The following is a 22,401-nucleotide window of genomic DNA, read 5'->3' on the forward strand; positions in this document are numbered from 1 at the left end:
AAGGCAGATGCTGGGGAGGTTTCCTCTGGATAATATTTTTCCTGAGGAGGGATCCAGGCCACCTGCGGCACCCAACTGTTGTTTGTTTTCGAAGAAATATTAATAATAAAGCTAATATTTATTGAGCACTTACTCCGTGTCTGGCAACTTTCCAAGCTTCTTCCATGAATTAACCTATGTAATTTTCACAGCAGATACAAGCGTTGCTATTTTCTGGATGAAAAAGCAGAAGCATGACACACTCAAGGCCCTGCCCAGCATCTCTCCATAGAAGTGGCAGAGGCCAGGAGTCAAAGGAACTCCATGGGGCCCAGCAGGGAGTGTAACTAACCCATCATCAGTTCTGCTCCTGGGTGGGTTTCCTGAAGCAGCTTTTGTAGGTCCATCCTTCAGAATGGGCTGGACCACAGCACAACAGAATCCCTCTAATCTCAGTGGACAGAATCAGCAGACTTTTATATCTGCCTTATGCCACGAGAGAGCCAAACTAGCTGGGGACATCCTGATGCTCCTGACAGGACTGCACCCTCATCAACATTGCTGGGAGGAGAGGGAGAGAGGGCAGGCCTCATGGTTAGTGTTGTGCACTTTTCTGGGGAGGGCAGCTTGGCATGTCTGCCCAAAGTGAACCTCATGATCTAAGTGAACTTCAGAGGCTGAGGGTAGCATCAAACACCTGCAGAGTCGCTGGGCCATCCAGGAAGGATGGCTCAGGGCTGACCTGCAAGGGGGAGCCATGCATCTCTGCTTAAGGACCACATTTCTGTGGGTTAGGAAGAGGGCTTTTCTCCTCACCTCTCTTTCCACCACCTATCAGAAGCTGGCATTGAAAGAGGAATTTCCCCCTCAGCCAAGCCTTTGCCTAGGCTGTTCCCACTACCTGCGTCTCTCTTCCCCGGTCTCTCTTCCCTGGTCTCTCTTCCCCGCTCTACCCCAGCACCCATCTAGTTCTTTTTCATTCCTCACAGAATTCAGTTGGGGGTGGAGGACGACTCTCCTTCCTCTGACTGGAGAACCCTCCTGCTGTTCTTCATAGCACCTGGGGCTACTTTCCAGCCTCCTTTATGGATTCTCCTTGAGGAGTGAAGCTCACTGGCTGAGCAGGTCTTTGCGGCCTGGGGAATGTTCTCACAAGTTGTTCTCTGCTTTGCGTGTCTCCCCTGTAGACTGAAAACTTCACAAAGGCAAGTTCTAAGCCTATCTCATTCACCTGGAGTACACGTGCACACATACATGCACAGGCATGCGCACACACACACAATTCACGTACACACACACATGCACATGCACAAACATGGTACCTGGCAGAGTCTCAGGACACCTTACAATCTCCCCTAAGGTCAAATGCGTGAATGATAGAGACACAAAGAGAAGTTACTGACATAAAGAACTGCGGTTTCCTGTTTGAGAGCTTAGAGAAATGGTAGAGGGGGATATCCCCCAGGCTCTCCACATCTGGGATGGAGTCAAGACAGGAGAGCCCATAGAAGAAACTAATGGGGCCTTAATCATCCCTGAGCCAGAGCCCTGATCCTAGTAGTTTGTGTAATCCCTGAAGCCTCTGTCAGGGTGCTAAGGAAGGACACAGAGACAGTAAGAAGGTATGGCATAGTCAAGTCACCACTGCAGACCATTTAAACATGGCCACTGGAAGGCTCTGTCCAGAGAACGACCTAGGGTTTCCAGGTAAGAAGCAAGATAGCCAATAATAATAATTATTATTAATAATAATAATAATAATAATAATAAAATAAACAAACAACAAACAAAAAACAAAACAAAACAATCCTCTTTCTTAGTTTTGTTTGTTTTGTCTGTTGCTGTTACAAACATTCATCCTGAAGGTGGAAGGGCTGGCTTTTGCTCACCGCTTGAGGGCATAGTCCACTGTGGTGGGGCAGTCCTAACATCAGGAGCTGGTTGGTCACATTGTGTCCTGAATGGAGAGCGAGGAAGGGAAAGGATACTGGCACTCACCTCACGTTCTCCTTTTCCTTCTGTCCTCCACCCACAGTGTGTGCATGTGCCGTGCGTGCATGTGCTGTGTGTGCTTGCTCCTGTGCGGGTCGACATGTACACATGCACACGTGAAGGTCCGAGGTTGATGCCAGGAACCACCCTTTACTCACTGAGGCAAGGGCTCCCAATCGAGCCGTCAGCTCCCAGATCAGGCTGCTCTCCATAGCTGGTGGCTCAGAGCATCCTTGGCATCCGCCTTCTGAGACTGGGATGACAGGCAGGCCAGCGTGCCCACCAGGTATTTTCAAAGCTTTCTGAGGATCTGGACTCCGGTCTGCACACGCATGCATGGAGCGCTTTAACCATTGAGCCATCTCCCTGGCTTTGCTTTCTCCTTTCTATTCAGTTCAAACCCCCGCCCCCTCCGCCCCCGGCAGTCTCACCCGCTGGTCTTCCAGGTGCTTCTGCTTCAACTCTGGAGGCCTGTGGGCTGCTTGTGGGCTGCCCTCACAAAGCAGTCAGAAGGGCCGTAGCAAACAGGAGTCTCAAAGCACGGGCACGTAGTAGGAGCAAGGGCCACGGCAGGCACAGCCTTCACTCTGTCTCTTAGGAAAAACGAGCCTCTCTTCTGCTCGCTGAGGCATCAGCCATAGTGAAAGCTGAGGTTCCAGTCTGAGGTCCTCAAAGCTTGGTTTGGCGTCTTGTGGACCTCAGGCAGTGGCTGCGTGGGCTGCGGCAGACTTCAGCTAGTCTTGCTCAGACTTGACGTGTATAGTCTCAACGTCCTCTGTTGCACTTCCCTCGGTGGTTTGTCGTTGCTTTTAACAGACCCTCAGACATCACTTGGCCCTGTTTGTTTCGCAGTCCCAAGCTGGGGGCTAGGTACAGAATCGGGTGAAAGACTTCTCTGCTCCGAAGTTCTCGAGAAAGCCACAAGGTCTAAAGCCACAAGGCCACCATCGGGAGAGACGGTGCTGAAGGCTGCAGGAGGTATTGTGTCACACGAGTGTGATGGTTAGTCTGTCTTGACTAGCCTGAAACACACCTGAGAGATTAGTAGCTCACTCTCCTGGCTGTGTCTGCAGAGGGCCTGGAGACAAGCAGAGCCTCAGGGCTGTGACCCACTGAGTGGTTTTACCCACGCATAGACTCGGAGTTTTAATAACTTATTAGGAAATGGTAGACTGTGGAAGGTGGGCCTGCCACAGGAAGTGGGGTGCTGGGAACACACCTCCTGAGAGTGGCTCTCCGTGCTCCTCTCTGCTTCCTGGATACCACCTTCTACCGCTCCTTGCTTCCGTGAGATTTCTGCTCTGTGATGGGCCCCCCAAAACAACAGAGCCACCCAACTGTGAGTTAAAACTGGATCCAGCAGCCAGAGAGAGCTCGTCCTTCCTTAAGTTGTTGCTTAGTCATCTTATTGCAGCAGTGAGGCACTGGGCAACAGGGTGAGCTGGGTGAGCTTCACAAAGCGCCACCCTCCTCTGAGTGGCCACAAAGCACACAGGCTCGCAGAGGCTCTGAGAAGGCACTTGGGAAAAGGCTTTCATTTGATGGCCTTACCCAGGACTTCCCAAACTCATTTGACCCTGAGACTTCTTTCTGTACCCAGTTGTTCTTATTAACGTCCCAGGGAACTGGAACCCTGTGGCATACACAGTGCTACTAAGGTCACCATCCGGTGTGCTGGTGACTTGAACTGAGCAAGAAGCCGTTAACTCATCACCCATCTCCTGACTGGAGCTAAGCTGAAACTTAGCGTCACTGGATTTCCTGACGGAGCCCACGCCCTCTTGAATCTTCAGTTCGCTTACAGCGTGTTATGGACTCCTCAGGCTCCATAAATCCATCATCCAATTCCTCGCAATCAATTAATTGATTCACATCCCACTGGTTCTGCTTTCTCCGGAGAATCCCGTCTAATTGGATTTTGGTAGAAAGGTCCACTGGGCCTTAAAGTTCAGACTAATGAGTGAACGGATGACCATGAAGGTTGTTTCACATCCTTCTTGTTGATCTCCAGCTTGGAGATGTTGTCGTTGGCATCAGTCAGGAGCGCTCCGACTTCAGAAATACTGAAATTACACAATCCGCCAAAATGAATATATTATGAATTTCGATGGGAAAAAATCCAAATGGCAGAAACGCTGATCCAGTGACTGCACTTCGTTTTAAAGCTAATTTTATTACAAAAAAATTGTCTTGAAGTCGTTTCTCTGGACTTTGCCCATAATCACTGCATGTTGAGTTCTTACAGAGAATCAGCAGATGGCTCTTTAATGAACCAACAGTGCACGACCAAGAAGTGTGGAGGCTGGTGTTTATTTTCAGATCAAAGGGAGAAAAATTAAGCCCAGAGGTACTTGTTTTCCGGAAAAATCACACTCTTGTGTGTTAGGGTGACAGAAATCTTCTTGATTTCACAATTTTCTCCTACCCGCCCCATTTACTCCCACACTAATGTGAATCTATAAATAGGGTTTAAATAGTGCTCTTCTGAGGCTGGGCGGGTTGCTCGGTGGTAGAGCAATTCACTTAGCTTACAAGAGTCCCTGAGTTTGATTCCGGGATGAGCGAAAGTCAGTGATACACACAGAGTGCCTCTTGGCTGTTTGCAGCAAGGCGAACTAGCTACTTTTAATTAAAAGGTTTCTAAAAAGCTTCACTCCAAATAAAGGGTGTGGCCTTTCCATAAAGAATGCCTTGCTGTAATTTGCGCCCAAGAAAAAGACCTAGGCCAGGAAGAAGTGAGGGACTGCCTTGAGTTGACTGAGGAAAAAGCCAGGGTTAAAAAGATCTGATAGTTTTGTTCCTTCTATTTCCTCTTTCTGTACCCCTCAGAACTTAATAAAGATGTCAGCCAACGACAGGATTCCGGCGAAGCCAAGCCTGCAGAATACTTGATCTGGAATCAACTCTCTCTCCTAGCTTCCTGCTTGCCCACAAAACAGCTCTGGAAACACCTGGTATTGAAATGCTGGCGTGTGGACAATCCGCCATCTAGTGGCCAGAGAGGGAATTGCAAAAACAGCTTTCGGGGTTATTTGCCAAAACTGGCCTTCAGACCAAAGTTATTTATGCCAATAATTCTTAGGCTTTGCTTCACATTATAACGTCTCAGGGAGCTTGTAAAAGTCTGGTGCCAAGGCTTCACCCGCATACCAATTAGGTTGGAATTCCTGGGGATTGCAACGGGTCGTGCTTGTGAGCTGCGATCTTTGCAACCAAAGCAGTTGGATTAAAACAAAGAAAGCATCAGGCAGTATCTTGTGTTTCTGGGAGAGTCTGTGTGTACTGATTTCTTCTCCCTTCTCTCTCCCCCGCTTTTTATTTTCAGACAAGATCTCATGTGTCCGGGCTGGTCTTGATTTTCTGATACTTTTGCTTCCACCTGACCTCCACCACCCATTCATTGCTAGAATTATAGGTGTGTATCACCGTGCATAGTTTTGATTTCCTTCCTCCCTTCCTCCCTTCCTCCCTTCCTCCCTTCCTCCCTTCCTCTCTCCCTCCCTTCATCCCTTCTTTTTTTCTTTTTATTTCATCTTTAAAAATGGGACCAATACAGAGTGCTAGATAGGTGGCAAGCACAAACTTGATGTTTGACCTTCTCGGAGTGTCAAACATGTACTTTACCTAAACACATCTGCCATGGGGACCCTTGGTGACTGGTTCCTATGACTTACTGGATCATTCTGTAGGTCCCATGAGAATCGCTGTGTGTTATAGCATGATTGTGAAATGTGGACCCCTGTCCCACCCTTGCTTGTGTGGCTGAATACTCAGTCCTCAGACCGTGGTGCAGTTTAGGGAGGCTCTGGAACTTTTGCAGTCAGAGGCCTCGTTGGCATAGGACCCAGAACCATATGGGCAGAGCTACACAGGTATAGCACACTGGCTTCTTGACCTACAGGGGGGTAAGGAAACCATGCTACAGGTTTCTACCACTCCAGTCTGGAGTCGTGGACTGATGGGCAGCTGTCTGAAAGCCTGTACCCCCTTAAAGTGTGAACTGAAATACATCTCCCCTCTCTTCCGTTGCTTTAGCAGAGGATCTTAACATAGTAATGAGAAAGAAAACCACACAAGATGAGATGAATTTCTTAGGACCTGACCTGACTGCACAATAAATTCCACTTCGATGAATTTATTAGGACTCTATAACATTACCTTTCACTTGCTTTTTTAAAAGATTTTTTATTTTTAAATTACATCTGTGTGTGTCTGTACATGAGAGTGCAAGTGCCCGTGGAGGCATCAGGTTCCCCTGCACTGGGGCTGCAGGCAGTTCGAGCTGTCCAATATGGGTTCTGGGGACTAGGCATTCTACAGGGTCTCTTGACTGTTGGGTCATCTCTCTAGCCCTTTCACTTGAATTTTTTAAAGTGTATTTTTTTTTACTACATTTACTTAGTGTGTGTGTGTGTGTGTGTGTGTGTGTAACATGTGCATGCACACACATGCTGTGGTAGGTATGTAGAAGTCAGGGAACAACGTGAGGACATTATTTCTCTTATTCACAATGTAGGCTCTAGGGATGGAACTCGGATCATCAGACTTGGTGGCAGGTCCCTTTAACACCAAACTATTTCTCTGGCCCACGTTTGGAAATTAATGTTACGGACATTCTATAAAGCAAACAGTAGTTCTAACTTCTTTCCGACAGGTGTGTAGAAACCGTGGGCACACGTCCCTTGAAGTCTGGCCTCCGCCAGTACATTGCCTGGATTAAATTCCACACATCTGACCTTGAAGTACTGTGGGCTTCCTTCAGCCAAAGCAAGCCCTATCGGTCTCTTCTATGTACTGGGCTCATCGAGCAATTTAAACCTTTCAAAATGATTGGTGAGGAATGTGAACCTGTTTGTTGGTGTAATTTGTATTTCCCTAGCAGGCCGATCGGAACATCTCCCCACAGGATAGTAAAAACTTGCCTTCTACTTCCTGAAGGCTTGATAATTAGGTCTCTGAAATCGACAGTAAGGGTCAACAAATGGCAGACTTTGTAGTTATGTTCGTACCTGTGCGTGTCCTGTAGAGTGCACATATGTGTGTATGTATGTTACATGTTATATGTTACACATTACACGTTATATGTTATATATATTAAAGTCAAGGTTTCACATTGTGGTCCAGGCTGTCCTAGAACTCACTATGTAGCCCAAGCTTGCAACTGATGAATTAAAAATGGCGCCCACTAGTGAAGTGGGGTGGTGGTGTTAAACTCATAACCCTTCTCCCATCTCAGTCTCCTGAATGAAAGGATTGCAGGCAGGAGTCACCACATCCAAATTTGGTTAAAGCCCAAATGGAATCCTGAGCTGTGAAAAGGAGTGGGGGCAGGGCAGTGACAACGTAAGGGAGGTGGTGTGCAGATAAAACGGGTGTCCCTTAGACACAGCCTTTCTCTAATGTCAACTTTTCTCACAGGCCTAAGTTTCTGCGACCAAGGGAAGACCTCATAGTCTGCAGCCAGAGTTTCTCAGATAGCCAGCTCTAACCTTGCTACACAGTATTGTTTGGGGAGAGTGTTATCTTGCTACATTTTAACCTGTTTATTAGCAGTGCTGGGCTGTCAGTCTGTGCATTGCCCAGCACCACCCGGTTCACTAGTGGGTGCCATTTTTAATTCACTAGCTGCAAAGAGCCAATAGTCCATCATTTAACAGTGGTGGGAAAGGCTGATTTAATGTTTAATTTCTTTTTAACCACAAATTTGTATTTCTCCCTTACAGATTCTAACCTTTCTGCATCACACCCTACAATCTCACACTAGTTTTTTTTATTGCACCCCACAATACCCACTCCCCCTATCTTGAGCATATGTCAATTTTCTCCTGATTTCATTCTACATTTTTTAATGTTTTATATCAGGGCCAATCCATTGAAGATTTTACACCTGGTTGATGTTATTTTGTTAAGTCAATGACAAATTACAGTAACAACATTGATTAAACAGTCTCTCTGCCATGAACTGAATGTCATCTTTCCTGTGTTCTACCTCAGAACGGACTGGGCATGGTTGCTTGCAGCCTGCGCCCAGCGCTCTGGAGGAAGAAGCTAGTGGAAGTCTGAATCTGAGGCCAGCCTGTTCTACAAAGAGAGTTCCAGGACAGCCTGGGCTACAGAATGAGACCCCATCTTGAAACACAACCAACAAACCTGGGAATGGGTCTGGAATGGTTTTTATCCTTCTTGCTCTCCTAATCTCCAAACTTGCTGTGTCAAAGCCACTCAGCTCTTCACGCTGTTACGTCAGCTTGTTCCAGAGTCTTAGCATCTAGCACAACTGCTCTATATCAGTATTTTTCACATATGCACCCAAAAATGTTGCTTGTGAAATGGAAATATTTAGAATTGCTTCAACATAAATGCTAAATGCTTTTATAGGACCCAAGGAAAACCCTGTTGACGTTCTGATTAAAAATTAAGTTTCTTATTCCTTTGGAAATCGCTGACACTTGTGGTTATTAATCCCTCCGATGCAAGGGCATTTCACACTTCCCCGTCAGTTCAAATGTGGCTTTTATAACCTGCAACAAAATGTCTTGATTTTCTATAAGAAACGCCTCTAACGTTTGATAGTTTAACAGCTGACTTTACAATGTAATAAAATAAAAATTCCCCAGAGAACTGAGCACGAGCATCCCATGATTCCCGACTGCGTTGGGTGTCATTGTCATCGTCCCATCTATTATTATCTTTACTTGTCCTTGTTCAATAAAATCACAGAAAAGACAAATCTTTGAGAAACCGCACACTGGTGAAACTTACCGCTGTGTCGATGTTGTGAAAATCTTGTTTCTCCCCTAAATGGCTCTCAATGCATTGTAGTCAAAATTCTAGGAGACTGTGCGTGTAAATCCACAAATCGGTCGTGAAATGTGTGGAAACACAAAACACCAAACGCGGCCACACAGACCCTGACGGAGTTTTACACGAAAGGGACCCGTGCTTTGTAAAGATGCTCTATGAGCCGGAGAATGCAGTCCAGACAAACGGATCTAGACAAGTGTCCAGCAAGCCGAGCGCTGAGAAGGCGTTCATTTTATAGCTGGGATAAAACGCTGAGACCTGAAGCGACTTTAGGGGCAACGGGTTTATTTGACTCAGTTTCAGGCCATGTCTGATCACTGAGGGAGCTCAGGAAAGTCACTGAAGGCAGAGAAGCCTGGAGGAGCTCCTAACCATGGAGGACATCCGCTTGCCGGCTTGACTCCTGGCTCCTTTCAAGGCTCATGATAGCTAGGTATTTTTTGTTTATTTTTACTTAATCTTTTAAAAAAAAATCTGTTTTTAAGGTGGCTCATGTCTTTAAGCCCAGCCAGCACTCAGGAGGCAAAGGTAGGTAGATCTCTGCGAGTTCAAGGCCAGCCTGGTCTAGAGAGTGAGTGCCAGAATATCCAGGGCTACACAGGGCTACAACAAACAAAAAACCAAAGCAAAACAAAACAAAATTTAAATGAAATAGAATTACATCCCTCCCTCCCCTGTCCTCCCTCCAGCACCTCCCAGCTATCTCCCTTCAAATCCCTCTCATGGTTCTCCACTCTGGAGTTAATAGTCGCTTTATTAGTGTCGTGTGTGTGTGTGTGTGTGTGTGTGTGTGTGTGTGTGTGTGTATACACAAATACATATATAAATATAATCTGCTGAGTCTTTTTGCTGTTGTTGTTTGTGTGACTATGGTCTCCCAGTACTCATTAGTTGTCTGTAGTTCTTTGTCTAGGGTAGGACCCCATGAAAGTTGCCCCTTCCACATTAACTTTCCACCCATACTGCCGCTGTTCCTGTCTTGCATATGCAGCCATGCCTGTGAGAGGCTGACTGACAGCAGACTTCCTAGTATTTTGGCCCTTGAGGTCTTTCTGATCCCTCTTCTATGATGTTCCTTGAGCTAAGGAATCGGGAGCTGTGATGTAGATGTATACAGCTGGGGTTATGTCCCCTCCCCAAATCTGTTGCTCTCATTGAAACCAGTTGTGGTTTTCTGGGATGTTCTCGGTTTGCTCTAAAGAGAGGCTTCTTTGATGAGAAGCGGTAGCTCTACTCACCGTAGATAAGGGCAGAAAGGTAAGACTTCAGATGTAGGTTATGCCGACCTAGCAAACGGACGATGGCAGCTTATTTTCTAAGGCCCTTGCCCTCACTAGCTCTGGGTTGTTGGCTAGGTTTCCATTATCAGACATGGTTTCCCTCCTGTTGATGGAACCCTAAGTCCAATTAGGAAGCTGTTGGCTGTCAGCAAACCTTTTCAATAAGCAGCACTAGGTCAATTCAAAATCAGTGTAGACAAAAGTGACGTTTGCCTCCATAAACAGTTCATATGAAAGTTGATCCCAGATTCATGTGGATATAGATATGAAAGCTCAAACAAGAAGATAAGTCACAGACAACACAGAACATCTTTGTGATCTTGAAATAAGCAACTATTTAATAATCAGAATACAAGCCCAAAATTCTAAAGTAAAATATTGATAAGCTGACCTATATTAAAATTAAAATTTTCTTGGAGCCAGAGATATGGCTCAGTAATTTAAGAACATTTGCTATTTTCGTAGAGGACCCAGGTTCAGTTCCCTGTACTCTAGTTCTAGGGGATCCAACACCCTCTTCTGGCCTCTGTGGGCACTATGCTCACATGGTACAGCACACACACACACACACACATTTATCTTTTTTAAAAAGATTTTTTTTGCCTGTCAAAACTCAATTAGTTTGTTCTGCACTTAGAGAACCAATATATGAATGGTTATACGTCACCATATTTTTAAAGATTTGTTCATTTTTACTTTGTGTTTATCACTATGACTATTTTGGCTCTCTCCCTCTCTCTCTCTCTCTCTCTCTCTCTCTCTCTCTCTCTCTCTCTCTCTCTGTGTGTGTGTGTGTGTGTGTGTGTGTGCACATGCACGTATCATATACTCCCTGATTCTGTTAGAGGCCAGAAAAGGGCACTGAATCCCCCAGAACTGGAGTTACAAACAGCTGTAAGCTGCCATGTATGTGTGCTGGGTGGTTTTCTAGAAGAGAAGCCAGGACCCTGAGCCATTGAGACATCTGTCCAACCTTGCATATAACATCCTATTAATGGGAGGAGCCAACACAATTATCTCAATAGTTCTGGAAAGTCACTTAACAATAATCCATCATTTTTTCATAAAAGAAAGAAACCAAAGAGAGAGACAGACAGACAGAAAGAGACAGAGACAGACAGAGACAGAGAAAGAGACAGAGACAGAGACACAGAAACTCAGCAAACTAGCAATAAAAAGAGATTCTCATTAATCCAATAAAGGACACATAAAAATCCAAAAGTTATGTCAAACTTAAGAAAGACCTAATGGTGAAGATGACAGAAGCCAAAAGATTCCCCGAAGATCAGAGAGAAGAGAATGTCGGGTCTTTCTACTTCTGCTCAGTGTTGTTCTGACGTCTGCAGCCAGCAGGACCAGCAGGCAAGAAAGTGAAATTGCAGGGACATGGTGTTGACAGAGAAGATCTGAAGGAATCTGTCACAGAATGTCACACTGGAGTACTGACTCAATAGCTTCCCAGGATGCAGGATCAATGAGCAAAAATCCAGTTGTACTTCTACATACTAATGCTAAAGGATCCGAAAATGGCATTAAGGCCACTGCCTGGATGTCGGCATCCCACGGTGACACTTAGGAGCAAATTAAACGAGAGAAGGGCAAGCCTTGTATCATAAAAACGTCAACGTCCTGACAACTATGCTAAAGGGCATGTAAAGAAAGATGGCGTGGAAAGCAACTTCCTGTGGACCGAAACATCTTATATCGTTAAGACGCAGTAGTCTCCAAACTGCTCAATGTTCTTTTTCAGAAGTTAAAAATATGGAAATTCATGAGGAATTTTGTTTTGAGACGGAATAGTCAGAAAGATTTTTTGGGGGAAAAATAAAGCTGAAAGATTTAGTTCTTCATCTTGAAGCTTACGGTAAAACTATAGCAATACCTTGGCCACTCTGATGTAGGGTGGCTGTGCGTGTTGAGTGAATGGAATTCAGAAGCAGGAAAAAGACATCTATTTATAGCTGATCCTTCTTTTTGCACAAGGTTGACCGGGGGGAAATGGTGGGAAAGAAGGGTCCTTTCCAAAATCATTCTGGAGCCCACATGCAAGGAACAAGATTAGATCCCTACTGTGCTAGTTACGTCAATCATGGCTATGACAAAACACCAGGGCAAGCGCTGCAAAACAGGGAGAGTTTATTTAGGCTCAGGAGTCATAATAGCCAGGAAAGCATGAGGTCCACCAGAGCAGAGAAACGTGGGTGCCAGACCTCTCCCTTCCTCCCTTTTATTGGCCCCAGGCTTTGTACTGCAGTCAAGTCTCCCTGAAAACGCGCTCCTGGGCTCCTAGGCCACACTGTGTGCAGTCAAGTTGACAACTTTAACCATCACATTTACCTTACATTATACCGTAAACAAACTGAAAATGGATCATAAAGCTAAAACAAAGCCCTTAAAATATAAAACCTAGGGCTGGAGAGATGGCTCAGCAGTGAGGAGCACTGACTGCTCTTCCAGAGGTCCTGAGTTCGATTCCCAGCAACCACATGGTGGCTCACAACCATCTGTAATGGGATCCGATGCCCTCATCTGGTGTGTCTGAAGACAGTGACAGGGTACTCAGGTGCGTAAAATGAATAAATTAAAAAATATATAAAACCTAAAAATCGGGGCTGGGATTTAGCTCAGTGGTAGAGCGCTTGCCTTTAGGAAGCGCAAGGCCTAATGGGTTCGTCCCCAGCTCAAAAAAAGAACAAAAAAAAAAAAAAAAAAAAAAAAAAAACTAAAAATCATAGCCACGATTTCCTTGTTATGATGCTAAAAACACAAATAAGCAAATGTTAGATTTCATTAACATTAAAACCTAGCACGTGATTCAGGAGGTCCTGGGCCCTCGGAGGGAAGGAACCTCACATTGTCTTGCTAAGTGGACATGGTGTCAAACATCTCCTGGGTATTGATTGATGCTCACACCCCTAGATTAGCACGGAGCTCAGCCTCTGCCAGAGAAGCTTTCTGCAGGAGACAGAACTCGAAGACTCACAGTCGTCCCTGTGCTGAGAGGAAGTGACTTTGGGTGCTCGATTCTAAATGGAACATCTGTGTTAGCTCTCATAAGGCTTGGGGAACGTCTCGGAAGAGTGGGCGGGAGATGTAGGAATGTGTGGGATACTAACTTCTGCCGTCCGTGATGAGACTGTTGTATTCAGGAACCCACAGGGACTATTGCTACCTACACAAGGTCAGATAACAAGATCCGTCAGCACTCCCACAGGCAGTGCTAATGGACTCAGTAGGTTACAAGGAATAAAAAAGAGGGCATGGCCTTTAACCTCAGCACTTGGAAGACAGAGGCAGGCAGATCTCTGAGTTCAAAGCCAACCTACTATACAGAGCAAATTACAGTACAGCCTATAGGGCTGCACAAAGAAACCCTGTTCCCTATTCTCCCCCCCCCAACCCAAAAAAGACATGAAGGTGGGTGGGGGACATGTTGGGGTGTCTAGTGGATTAGAAGGGAGATTAGGGGTGGGCATGATTAAAGAATAACTCGAACTACTCTAAGAATAGATTGGAATACATTAGAACCTTTTATGTTCCAATGAATACTATCAACAAAGAAAAAACGAGAAACCACAGAGTGGGAGAAAATATATCTGATCCTGGATGCGATAAGGAACTTGGGTCTGGAATGTACAAACCTTGCAACTCAACAGAAAAAAACAAGCAGCTCAATTTAAAAAAAAAAACAAAGAATCTCAACAGATATTTCCTCAAAGAAGAAATGAAATGGCCAATAAGCACTAGCAGAAGACATTAGACATCACAAATTAGAAAACTGTAAATAAAAACAACAAAAATGGCACCTGTGTCTTCTAGGATGGCCACACCTTCTAAAAGCCAGTTGCAAGTGTGGGCAAAGGCAGGAGAAGCTGGAACAATCGTATCTTGCTAGTGGGAATGTCAAATGTGGCAGCCATCTTGGAGAGCAGTGTGGCCACTCTTTGGTTGCTGTTGTTTGAGACAGTTTCTCTGTATAGCCCACCCTGTCCTGGAACTCACTCTGTAGACCAGGTTGGCCTTAAACTCAGAGATGTGCCTGCCTCTGCCTTCAAGTGCTGGGATTAAAGGTGTGGGTCACCACCACCTGGCTTGGCCACTTCTTTCAAAGTTAAAGAGTTGACATAGAATAGCTCCACTCTCGGATATAAATCCATGAGCAGTCGAAACGTTCACTACACAAAACCATAGTCATCACTGCTCACTGCACCATTATTTATAACAGGAGAAAGGCAGAACGAAGTGAGACGCTCATCAATGGATGAATTGGTAATCAAACGTATTCATCTCTAGAACGGGGATGAAGTTTGACACGTAGAGATTTTTTGAGAATATTTTATTCGTGAAGTAATAGAAGTGGGGCACAAAAGATGGTGTAGTGTATGTATGGTTTATAGACGTGTCCAGAATAGGCAAATCCACAACGATTAAAAATTAGATCCGTGGTTGACAGGGGTGGAGCAGCCAAAAGAAATGAGTGTTGGCAGTTAAAGGTATGATTTTCTCTCTGAAGTGAATGATATGTTCTGGGTTAGTGATTCATACAGAACTCCTGTGAATAAACCAAAATAAACTGTGAACGATGCCTCAATTCCAAACCGGTAATATTGAGAAAGGAGCAGCAATCGCTAGAGTGCTGGGGGGTGGGGGCTCAGCCATTAAAGCTCTTGCCACACAAACACAAGGACTGAACCCCAAATACCTGGCACCCGCGTGAAAAGCCAAGTATGGTTGTGTCTGTACTTCCAGCCCTGGAAGGCAGAGACGGGGAGATCCACAATACTTACCAGCTAGTCTTACTAGTCTAGCTGGTACTAGTCTAGTACTAGTCTTACTAGTCTAGCCAAACGGGTGAGCTCCAGGTTCAATGAGAAACCTCGTCTTGGGAGATAAGGTAGAGAACAATGAAGAAAGACATCTAACATCAACTTCCGGCCTGTGTACCAGCACATACAGGGGCACACACCCATATGAACATGTGCACACACCATATGAACATGTACACACACACACACACACACACACACACACATATACACACTGCTGTGGAATTCACGTCACTAGAGGGGTATAGCCATAGGTACGAGAGAGGAATTGCATCCAGAACATACGAAGGCAGAACAATGAGCAAGAAAAGACAGAAGTGTCTCCAGCGGGAGCGGCAGAGATGGCTCAGCAACCCGAGCTGGGTTCCGACCGCCATCATGGCGTGTACCACTTGAAAGTCTAATTCTGAACTTCTTTCCCCAATAATGAAAACAATAAAAATATAGCCCCATGGGTGTGTGTGAGTGTATTTGTATATATGTGTGTATGTGTGTGCGTGTATGTGTGTGTATGTGTGTATGTGTGTGCATGTACGTGTGCATATATGTGTATGTGTGTATGTATGTGTGTATGTGTGTGTGTGCATGTACCGTGCATATGTGTGTATGTGTGTGTGTGTGCATGTGTGTGTGTGCATGTACGTGTGCATATGTGTGTATGTGTGTATGTATGTGTGTATGTGTGTGTGCATGTACCGTGCATATGTGTGTATATGTGTGTGTGTGCGCATGTGTGTGTGTGTGTATGTGTGTGTGTGCGTGTGTGTGTTTGTATATATATGTGTGTATGTGTGTGTATGTGTGTGTATGTGTGTGTGTGTGTGTGTGTGTGTGTGTGTGTGTGTGTGTGTGTGGTATGTATGTGTGTGTGTGTGCATGTGTGTGTACATGTGCATATGTGTGTGTGTGTGAACAACAGGAAAACCAAATGCACACTCCATGAAAAGGAGGCACAGTCAATGGATAGATAATAAACGCTCTGCCTCCTTAGTAGCCAGGAAAGTGTAAAGTCCTGACCCCAGTTCTATTACCAGCCTCTAAACCCATCCCTAGGCTCTAACTGCTATCTGCTCATTGCAGTGACTGTGATGTAAGATACCAGGGACCTCTGTGGTGTTGCTGATCCCTGTACCTGGGAAGGGAGTCACAGCCCTGATTTCTAGCCACACAGCTTGGTTGTGCTTCGTTTTCAATGTCTTTTTCTCCACTCAGCCCTGAGGTTTGTGGACTTTACCTGCTCTTCTGTGGGAGATGACAGGTCGTTTATTTGGGTTTATTTGGGTTGCTATGCTGTGTCCCACGCTCTGTCTGGATAGCCATTTGCTTGTTTGTTATTTCTGTTGTTCGGATCCTTCCCAGTTTGTGGCTATGACAACACTGGGTGCTGACTGAGGGAAGTCTGATACGGGAGAATGTGTGCTTCAGGGCTCCATTCTGGAGGCTAAGCCCCGCTGTGGTTTAGCAGGAAGCATGCTGGAGGCTTTTGGATGCTGGTTGGTGTCATTTCTCCTCGGTGGGGAGTGAGTGTGAGCATCTCTCTGACAGGGTGGGCAGTGAGCGCACTTAAGATTTGAGCACTTCCACACGTCAAGTACAGCCTGCTGAGGAAACTCAAAACCCACTTGGGACCAAATCAGGCAATATATTTTCCTTGCTGTCCATGAGCGACTAAAGCTGCTTTACAAAGGCAGGCAAAGCTGCGGCTGCTCCGGGGGAGAAGCTCGTCCCAGGGGCACTGGTCTCGTCTTAGTCTCAGGATGAGCACTCCTACTAGGCTCTCCTGCCGTTTGGGTTTCTTCCATGGTATTCCTGGTTCATAGAGACACTTCTCTGTGTCTCTGCCCATTTCTCAGAGCTGTTGGTGATGCTTTAAAAAAAGATTCTGAACTATGTGTCCTGAGATTTCATAGTCCAAGTGAAAGCTGAATTCCCCATTTTTTATGGACTTCCTCTACTGTGAAGAAACTCTCAGCAATGATGGGCAGGTTAAAACGGCCTCAAGAAGACCTCCCCCTCCCCCACCTTCCTTCCTTTATTTATTTACAGTGCCGGGGTCAAATCCGGAGCTGTGTACATACGAGCTAGCAAGTAAGTCAATCGTACAGCCACAATTCCTAGCCCTGAAAAATGTCTTCACTTTCTTATTTATAGTTCGAAAACATCTTTTCATTGTTTTTAATTATGTGTTTGCAGGGGTCGTGTGCACTAGAGTGCAGGCTCCTGTAGAAGCCAGTTGGGTTCCGAGGAGGTCCGCTTTCTCCCTCAGGGTGTCCAGGCACCACTGCATACCAGGCGGGAAAGGATGAAGTGGGGAGGAGGAAGCCTTCTCCGAGGACTTCAGTGTTACAGCTCTTTTAGATGAAACAGCTCTCTTAGGGGATATTTAGTGAAACAGCTTGTGCACTTTATTTGGGATGAATAAGGGCTATATACGTCTTGGAGAGTGGGAAGGGTTTTTAAGGGCGAACATACATTGGCTGGGGCTCAAGGTACCGGAGAATGGCTCTTTTGCATGCTGTCTCCCAATGTCTTCATGCACAGGGTCCCTCTCTCTGCTGTCTCCCAATGTCTTCATGCACAGGGTCCCTCTCTCTGCTGTCTCCCAATGTCTTCATGCACAGGGGCCCCTCTCTGCTGTCTCCCAATGTCTTCATGCACAGGGCCCCTCTCTGCTGTCTCCCAATGTCTTCATGCACAGGGGCCCCTCTCTGCTATCGACACTTGACACCTAAGACGTTGCATAATATATTTTATTAGAGCAAGTGTGTTTAAAGCAGGTGACTGTAAAAGTGGCATATGGGTTGACTGTCATTACACTGTCACGTAAGACAATTTACCGTTCTAAATTCGCTGTCTTCCGGAAGACATGCTAGCCCTTCAGAAACTAATTAGGTGTGTTTTATTACACAGCCATGTCTCAGCTATGCCTCAGGTGGGTGAGCATTTACTAAGAACATACAGTGTTGTTAACTCCCAATGGCTCCAGCTCTGCAGACACCTTGGCTGGCCATCTCCATGTTTGCTCATAATGTCCTCTCACCACTTACACATTCAGCCCTGCTCCACCTCGCTCCTATCATGGTCCCACTATGATGCCTGATGTATGCTGCCTGTGGTAGTCCGTCCTTTGGAAGTTGGAAGTCACCCTGGACTATCTTGGTATCTAATGCCCAAACATCTGGATTGTTGGATCCCTAAGCTATGCACGTTCATTTTCCTTGCCCTTCTAGGAGACTCCCCGTGTGTTTGAGCAACTGGACCTTTTTGCCCAGGTCTTCACATCTCAGTATTCACTCCTTTTCGGGCCTGAGACAAGAGAGGATGAAGCAGGGCAGGCTGGTCAGTTTGCTGCCTCACTCCCTGCTCCCTACGAAACTGTGATGAAATAGACTTCACTTTCTACACCGTGTTTCGCTCAGTGCAGACAAAGCCTAAAATATAGTTGTGGTAGAATAACATTGGACACAACGAGGGAGAGTTAAAAGAGTCACAGAGGCACAAAGTGGACTGATTTGTCATCCACTGGAGGGCCGGCCTAAAACTGCAGCCCAGAGCCTTCCCAAAATCCCAGGGCAGCTCAGTTCTCTGGAACCAGGTGCCAGGTTCTGCCCTCGATCTAAACCCAAAGCACAGGGACACCACACGCACCTTCCTTAGCTCTTTACAGGGTCATCAGAGGCCGCCTCCTGCTCCTCACTATTGTTGGAGGTAAGGCCAGCAGGTGTGGAAGTGAGCTTAGATAGCAGAAGCCAGGAACAGAAGCTCTTTCAGGGCACTAAGGAAGATGTTCCCTTGTGCCCCTCTCTATGTGTGTGTGTGTGTGTGTGTGTGTGTGTGTGTGTGTGTGTGTGTGTGTTTTAGTCTATGATAAGAATCATGACCAAGGTAGAGAAGGAAGAGTTTACTGAGACTTAGCATTTCAGAGGGTTAATTACAGTCTATGACCACCACAGAAAGGAACAAAGCAGCAGGCAGGCAGGCAGGCAGGCAGGCAGGCAGGCAGGCAGGCAGGCAGGCATGGAACTAGAGCAGTGTCTGTGAGCTTATACAGTTATTTGTTTTAGTTTTTGAGGCAGAGTCTCTCTATGTAGTCCCGGCTGTCCTGGAGGTCACTATGTAGACCACAGTGGCCTCACAGAGATCTTCCTGCCTCCGCTTCCTGAGTCCTGGGATTAAAGATGTGAGGCATAATGCCTGGCTGGGAGCCTACATTTTAATCAATAAGGACAAGACAGGGAGAGCTAACTGGGAATGGGTGGGCTTTTGGAAGCTCGCTGGTGATACACATCCTTCAATAAGGCCAAACATTTTTTTATTTTTTAAATCCAAAATGTGTTTGTTGGGAAGGTTCCCACTCTAAAATCGGGGACTTTCAGTGCTGCTTCCTCCTGAAGGAGCATCCTTCTGTCAGCCTTGCTTTTCCACCTGTAGGCTGACAGTACAGCGGAACAGCCAACATGCAAGACTATCGTTTGTGCATGACTAAAGACCGTGGTGATTTTATAGCATCTGGGGCATTTCACATCCATGAAGTAGGAACTGGGGCTCTACACCATGCACTTTTTTTGTGTTTCCTCTTCTCCTCTTCTGGAGAGGGATGACGGAGATCCTTTGTGAGATGCCCTTTCTCGTAGGGAGATCGTCACCGCTGGAAAAGCAAGGCCAAACCTCTTAATCCTTCCCTAATAGTTCCACTATCTTGGGACCAAATATTCAAAAAATTAATCTGTGGAGATTATTCTAGGTCAAACTTCTTCTTTTCCTCTTCCTCTTCGTCCTCCTCCTCTTCCCCGTCCCTAATCACTGTCTCTCTCTTTCTCTCTCCTTTTCCTCTCTCCTCTCTCCATCCTTAGACATAAAATCATTCGGCTGCAGTCTGGGAGCCAGTTCAAGGCCTTTCTGTGTACATTCATTGCACAGCGCTGCTTTCCCTATGAGATCCCCCTGCCTTCCCAGACCAGTCAGTCCCCTGTCTTCTGAGAACCATCAGCTTTATGGAGGTTCTTCTGCCCAGCACGCTGTCCACGGGAACAGGGCACAGAAGCTCCTCTTGGGGGCTATGGCGCTGCTGCTGACCTCCACAATAACTCTTGTACTCCATCAAGTGTGGGAAGTCATCTGGGCTGAGGTCTGGACCTCTGGGACTGTCTCCTGGGTCTACAACATATGAACGGAACCTTCTATAGCTCTCATACACCAGTCACTGGCAAACCCTAGGCTGCTGCCTGGATCTGATTTCCCTTACATCTGCAGTCTTCTTTCCAAATGGAATGGCAAGCCTGCTGATGCAGGGGGGAAGAATAGATGTGGCTATTGCTTCAAATGTTACCTACATGTTCCTCGGATAAGCCCTAGACCCCTTGTGCCTGTGACTGATTAACAGATAAGGACAGGGTCCAGCTGACCCAGTCATTTGTTGTGGCTTCCTGACTTTGAGTCCTGCTGTATGAAGCCTAGCAAGAATGGCTTGAGTTAAGCTGTGGCCATAGGCATTTCTGTACCATGAGCTTACACTGGCTCTGCAGAGGAAGCCATGACATTTGGGTGGTGGTCTCCACACCTCTCATTGAGATCTCTGGACCCAGACCCTCCATGGTGCCAGTGGAAAAGGTACAGATGGGACCCAAGATCTCTTGGAACTTGTCAGCGCGTCATTCTCCCCAAAGCCTTTGACACAGAATATGTTGTCTAAAACCCCAAGGCTCGCTCCTTGCAACATTAATAACCTTCGCGTCTTCCCTTGCTGACAGCTATGTGGCAAGAGTCACCGAAATGCCAGGTGACTGTCACTATTGGAGCAAGAGTTTATCGGACTCAAGGTGCTTTGGCATCTATTGCCACAGCATTCCGAGCACTTGGTTTCACTCTCCACGCACAACTTTACCACGTTCACAAAGGAAAACCGGGTGTTCCAGAGCAAAAAGTGTGTTCAGCCCCATGTGGTACCGTCACCAGGAAGAGAAAGGGCTCTCTGCTGTCTGTAAGGAGCCAGGACCGCCTCAGTGGTGTGGTGCAGTGGACAGATGGTTGTAACCAATAAAAGTCGATTCAAAGAACTCTCTGGTCTCAAGTCCCCTGAGAAGTGAGAGCCGAAGGCTGGGCCTCTCTTAGCTGCTCACTCTGCCCCTAGTCTCACACATCTTAAAATCTGCCCAAATTGCTTCTTTGTTCTGTATACCAAGAGGTCCTCAAATCACATCCAGCAAAGAACACTTTGGTCCTCTCTCCCTCCCTCCCTCCCTCCCTCCCTCCCCTGGTACAGGGGAGTAAACCCATGGCTTACTTAAGCTAAGCGTGTCCTCTCCACATAGACTCCATCCCCAACCCCCACTGGCCTTTCATCAAATCTACATTGAGGGTCCCCTCCATGACGGTCTAAATCTGGAGACTCACTGAACAAAGAAGACACCCGATTTCCCAGTGTACCCTCCCCTGCACCTTCCCGGAACTGCTCTATAGTCTCCCTAAAGTCTTGACAGGTTAAGCCTCCCTCTTCGAAAACTCTTGACATCCAAAATGTTGCAAAATCCAAAGTGTTTTGAGCACTAATGTTATGCAACAAGTAAAAAATTTCACCCCTGACCTTGTGTGTCGAGCTTTGATCAAACTGCAGATAAGAATATTGTATAAAATTACCTCCAGGTTATGGGCCTCAAAGGGGACACAGAATACAGATATGTTTCCGTTTTAGACTTGGGTCTCATTCACCTGATGACGTCTGTGGGTATGCAAATCCCTCCAGATCTCAAACACTTAGCTCTGCGAGCATTCCAGATAAAAGAAACTTGAGTCTGCTCTGCTCAGTCTTGGAGGCACCGCCCCGCCCGTTCATTTCATTGGGGAGCTTCGCGAGAGTCCCCGCCCACAGTCAGAGGTGATGTGGGCCCCCTTAACGAACCCTCCTGCCTCTGGATTTTCTTCTCCAATAGCACTTCAAGGCTTTGTAGTGCTCTTTCCTCTACACTGAAACATTCCTTTCTGAAGGAATGAGAGAGGCCCACAAGACACAAGACACGGAAAATAAACTAAACCTCCAGGTGTTCCCCTGACGCCATCCCCAAGGGTATAAAACCAGTGAGCAATCGCGGGCAAAAGAGCCTCTGATTAGCTGAGCTGTCTGCCTTCGAGCTGTGCAGGGAGCTTCAGGCACACAGCGCTCACAAATCTTGGCCCATGCTGGAGTGGGCTTTTCAGTGATACATCTGACCCCTCACCCACACCCCTGAAGCCGCCCTCATTACTCACTGGCTTCATTCCGCTCGGATGAATAGATTCTTTGGTCTGTGGTAGTCTGTCGTCTGGGCCCTATCTGGGATGTATAGACATCTGTTCACCACACACAGTGCATGGGACAGTAGTGTCATTTCGGACAGGACATTTCTCTCATTTCTTCTCATCAAAAGTCTTCTCTTCATCCATCCTGATGTGGCAGTCCCAACTCGTGGCTATCTCTTCAGTTATTTCTCTAGAACGTCCACGGGGTCTTGCTGGTCCCCAGGCTACCTGGAGGGAAACACACA

At 46.4% G+C, this 22,401-nt stretch overlaps 1 pseudogene; it reads right to left on the minus strand.

Annotated features, from left to right (window-relative positions):
- Window positions 1–19,253: 19,253 nt before the first annotated feature.
- On the minus strand, window positions 19,254–20,475 carry LOC116893255 (annotated as a pseudogene).
- Between the last annotated feature and the right edge of the window lie 1,926 nt (window positions 20,476–22,401).

This window comes from Rattus rattus, chromosome 2, assembly GCF_011064425.1.
Source record: "Rattus rattus isolate New Zealand chromosome 2, Rrattus_CSIRO_v1, whole genome shotgun sequence".
Lineage (NCBI taxonomy): Eukaryota > Metazoa > Chordata > Mammalia > Rodentia > Muridae > Rattus > Rattus rattus.